Source organism: Bactrocera latifrons, unplaced genomic scaffold, assembly GCF_001853355.1.
Source record: "Bactrocera latifrons isolate USDA-ARS-PBARC rearing strain unplaced genomic scaffold, ASM185335v1 scaffold_151, whole genome shotgun sequence".
NCBI lineage: Eukaryota > Metazoa > Arthropoda > Insecta > Diptera > Tephritidae > Bactrocera > Bactrocera latifrons.
In genome coordinates, this window is record NW_017534975.1 from 725,242 (window position 1) to 730,457 (window position 5,216).

A 5,216-nucleotide genomic window follows, 5' to 3' on the forward strand; every position below is an offset into this window, starting at 1 on the left:
ACAATGCCAAGCATAGGGGTAAATTTAACGGGATTAAGATAATGCATCACAATGCACGAATGTTTATTTATCTATTTAGCAAAAAAAAATCAGTCGAATGAGACTAGAAAATGTATGTGCGAACATGTTTTAGTTAAGAATAAAGGGTGTATGTAAACTTTATTGGTCCACTGTACATACTTTATAATACTTGACCCATATAAAATTATGATGAAAAAATGACTGTTTGTATGTGCAAATACGTTTTTTGCAAGAGATTTCAAATTCATTTCATTTACAAACGTTTATACCTTTGTTTTTTCTATAATTTTGAAATGAGTTCGAAAAACCTAGTGTCATTGTTTAGTTCTATGTTTCATCCACAATATGCAGCTTTCTGAATCATGTGAATATTGTATCTCGGTTGGTTTTTAAAAGCATTTTTCCGAACACTTGTTAAACTGTGAAATTCGGCCGGTTTTTTTTCGCATAGGCACCTCTATTTCGAACGGCACTAAAAGGTTAATGAAACTCAGAGAACGTCTTTTCCTATTAGCAGTGTATCCTTGCGCCTAAATTGGATAAAATCGTGTAAATATTTCCCTACCTAATATACAAAATTTTCTAGCAGGGATTCAGCCGTATTCGTCGGTCAGTGTGTCAGCTATCTGTATGATACTACGTGATACCATGTCCTCAAGTATATAACGAGTGATGCGAAAAGTTAATGCAATCATTCTAGATCTTCCCTTAGTTCCAATGTATGTCATAATTTAATGGAATTAGGTGTGCAAGTTTCTTAACGGTTTTGTGCTGAATATGAATGAACTGTCTATACATTGGTCCGAACTCCATTTTCTCATTTCTGATTATCTTAAAATAAAACGTAACAAAAAAATCTTCTAAATCAATCATGGTCATAAGTTATCAAACCTCCAGATGACGAAATTGTCGAATTTTGTGCTTATGGCTGTATTTTATTTGTACCAAAAAACGGGTCAATCTCTAGAATATGAAACTTCTTTCCTGGTAATAATATATTCTGGTGCTAAAAATGGCTAAGTTCTGTTTGATATATAGGTCATTATGTAAGGTATATTAATGAAACTCAGAAATCATAAGGGAAAATAAAACATGAAAAATAATGTAAAAATTAATTAATAATGATAATATCAGCGAAAAAAAAATTAAATAAATAATTGCTCGATAATTAAAAAAATATAATTACAAGCATAAAAAAAGAGTAGTAATAATAATCAATCATTTGAAATGAGCGCTGAGGGGAGAGTTAAGGAATGTATTTCTTTTAATATTATCTTATCAAAATATCCTAAACAAACAAACATCAAAATAACCTTATCTTAGACAAAAGAAATATATCTAAGTAAACACTATATTATATGTAAACAAACCTATACACATAATATTCAGGGTCGTTAGGAGATAATCAGACGATGCTACATATTTTGCAATTGACCTCTAATGTCAGTTCAGTGTTGATGTTTGTGAGGTAAACACATTCGAAATACACGTAAATAAACAATGATACGCTATACTGCGTGCCATAACTGATATGCTAAAGGATGCATTTCCACCATCTCGATCAGCTCGAAAATAAATGTTATGACTATACTTTTATATTACGTATATGGGATCTAAGGAACGTATAGACCTAATTTTATCTATTTTTGGTAATACACATACAAATAATGTATTATGCTCCCTGAGTTAAGGGGGGAGCCTGCTTTAGTGGCTTCAAAAAATCTATTTTTTTGAGGATTTTTTTGGGAGGGAAAGAAATAATTGATTAAAGCGCAATTTCTAGGGTTTATAGTTACACAGTGCGTCCATTTTGTTTAGCTGAATGTATTTTTTTTTAAATTTCTACCCATTTAATGTACAAACAAGAAAATAAACCTTTCACAACTAATTTAATATATATTTTATTATTAAACAAAACAAAGGTTTTCGAATTTCATTGTGTTTTTGCTAATATAATAGTGATATTACGATAAACAGGTGCGAATTTCGTTTATACGAATGTTTCAATAATACTAAATAGAGACAAACTTAAAAAAGTTAGTAAATAATTAATATTTTATTTTGCCTCCATTACATTTTATTAAAATTAAATTAAAAATTATTTTATTAAATGCGATTTGTCATACTTTCTATAAGTATTTTTAAAATATTATTATGTATTTTTCCCAGCTACCCTCAATAGCCCTTTTCAGTTAGATGGGATTTAAGTCTGGACTGCGTTCAGGCCCTTTCATCAATTCTATATTTTTGTCTTCAAACCAGTAAATAGAATGTCGCGAGACGTGGATAGCTGCGTTATCCTGTTGAAAAATTTGTTCTTCTTGGTGACAGTCCCCCAGAAATGAGATTAACTCTGATTCCAACATATCCGTGTAGATTTCGCTATTAATTTTTGTTGGAACATAGCATATTCTGGATATTCCATAATAAGAGAAGGCTGCCCACCATAACACTTCCACCACCAAAGCTCCTGCTCAACCTTGGTTCCTCCTTTGCTTTGAAATCATGCCAAAAGGAACTTAATCCATCAGGACCGTCGAGATTGAATTTTTTCTCGTCAGAAAAAATTACATTTTTCCATTCTGACGTCCATTTCATGTGCGTTTTTGCGAACTGTATCCTTGCATCTTTGTGAGCTTTTGTCAGTGCCGGAGCTTATGCTTGTTTTTTATAAACAACGTTTTGTGATGTGTTTAAATTTTTCTGAACACAAAGTTTTTTAATGGGATCAAGTTCCGCTATAATTTGTGAAGCGGTAAGCTTATGTTTTGTTGGGAGATCTTTAATTTGACCTTTTTGGCGCTCTGTAATTTTTTTTTGTATTACCTTTGGTTAAATGCGCACCGAAATTAACACTGATTACCTCTTTCCACTAACAATTTTTCAAGTATGATATATGTATATATGTATGTAGACTGATTACATTAAAAAAATAAATGGTTATGAAAGCAAAATGCAAAATATTCGCAGCCGACATATAGTACCGCAGCAACTTTCAGAATAACGTTAAATAATAGGAACAACTTCAGCTAAAGGAAATGCATATTTTTAAACATCATTCACAAATTTGGATACGAAATCTTTGATATTCTGCCTTTGGGAAGCAATTAACCGATGCATCTCGCATGAGCATTTGTCGGACGGCGGGCAAGGTGTAGGTCGCAGTTTCTATCGGAAACAAAAAATTCAAAGAGATTCATATTTTTTAATAATTTATCTTCTAGTTAAACTAAAATTCTACAAAAGAGTGTAAAATTTGACACATTTTTTAAAAATTAAAAAAAAAGTGGTTTTTGACCAAAAAAAATTTACTTTATGTTGTGTAAAAATATGTTCAAACTTGACTTCTTAGTTTTTTTAGTTGAAATAGAAGATAATTTAATGCCAAAGATAATAATTCCATACGACGTTTACCCTTCCTATACCCGCACACATGACTGTGAGACCGACGAAACAGTTTTTCGTAAATATTTTTTTTAAGCTGTTTTGGAAAGACTGATAATCATTAAAGTAATAAAAAATTATGCTAACAATTGAGATTTTTTGTTTTATTACATCCTATAGTTCCTTTTAAATTAACAAAATATAAACGGTTTTATAGAAAAATAACCCGGTAAGAGGAGTCAAAGTTACGGTCTGTCACACCGTGCGCGGGTATAGGTGTTAGAACATTTGGCGCGGGTATATCAAGGTTAAGAACAATCGTAAAAAATATTTATTTATTTCTTTGTAAATGTGAAAAAAAAAATAATACAATTATTTTATTTACACGAAAAAAAGGAGCACTGGCTGCCAGGACCTTCGGCTCGCTGGTGAATCTAAGGCTAGGTGACTAAAATTAAGTTCTATTGTCCACGCTTTATATATTTAAAATCTTCATAAAATCTATAAACATGCTTAAGTAAAACAAAAACAAAGTTCTTATCTAAGCTAGGTAGGATGTCATATTAAATGTTTTAGACTGCATTTATCCAGATATTTTTGTAACGTTCTCGAGAGATGTAGTTTTCAAAAGTGTTGTGGGTGTTTTTTTTTTATCGAAGATAGTCCTCCTGATTCCTGTGAAATGGTGGTATTCGTCGAGCAGGTGATGTACTGTTAGTGAAGCCCATGGGCAATGTTAGCAGTAAGGCGGACTGGACCGATTGAAGAAGTACGAATGTGTGGCTATTGTGTGCCCTAAACGTAGGCGTACAAATGATTTAACATCGTTACATCGACAGTTTGGTGGATAGGTTGGTTTGCTCCTATCTGGGTTAWTYAVAGTGTATTGGTGCTGGATGTGTCTCCAACTCTCCATTAGCGATTTAAGTTGGTKTKGRTGTGCCATCTTATATAAGTCTTTATTCTCAAGAAAGTCAAACGTAACCAGCGGTTCACTAGCCGCTAGTTTGGCGCGTTTATCTGCCAGTTCATTCCCGCGTATGCCGGCGTGGCCTGGAATCCACATTATTTTTATGTTGGCGTTGTTTTCAGCTAATTTGACCCGGATGCAAGAAATGATGTTAGATTGATTCATAACATTTAAGACCGCTGATATAGTTGATTTGCTATCTGTACAAATAATTGCTTTCAATTTGGAATTTGAAGCGAAAATGATAGCGTGGAGGATCGCTGCGGCCTCTGCTGTGTAAACGGAGGCGTAGCTTGGCAGGATTCCAACTTTAATTGKTGCYCCTTTGTCGTCGACAACTGCGAATGATGTACTTGTCTCGGTTTTGGATCCGTCCGTGAAGATTAGAGTCCATTCAGGGAGAAGAGAAGTTGTAGACTCAGCAAAGAGTTGTTGATAAATGGCGGAGTTCGTTAAAGGTAAGTTTCTTATCAAAAATTACACCTAGGAACTTAAGACTATTAGTGTTTAAGATAGGGCTGTGATTGTAAATAATTGTAAAGTAATCACATTTGTGCTTGCGACAAATGTGGAAATTTTTGCATTTATTTACARCCACATTGGCGCCCGAAGATTCGGACCATATATTGAGATCCCTAAGAATATTTGTGAAGTCCCGTTTAACAACATTTAAATCATTCAGTTTACTGAAAATCAACACATCATCAGCATAGCAGATATGATTAATATTTATATATTTATTAATTATATGGCTCACTTCATTAAAAGCAGTGATAAAAAGGGATACAGAGAGGGGAGACCCCTGGGGTATTCCGTTATGGAGAGTAAACGGGTCTGACAA

General features: G+C 33.1%; 1 protein-coding gene across 4 annotated transcripts in view; it reads left to right on the forward strand.

Annotated features, from left to right (window-relative positions):
- Positions 1–5,216, forward strand: part of LOC108965951 — a 48,751-nt gene that overhangs the window by 14,245 nt on the left and 29,290 nt on the right. Inside the window, exon 1 of one of the 4 annotated variants that reach the window (XM_018928632.1) lies at positions 4,569–4,833. The exons of 2 other annotated variants lie outside the window; for them this stretch is intronic. The gene's annotated coding sequence lies outside the window, so the exon portion shown is untranslated. Of the gene's footprint in view, positions 1–4,568; positions 4,834–5,216 lie in introns of those variants that run through there. One more of the 4 variants, XM_018928636.1, reaches the window with a different exon arrangement.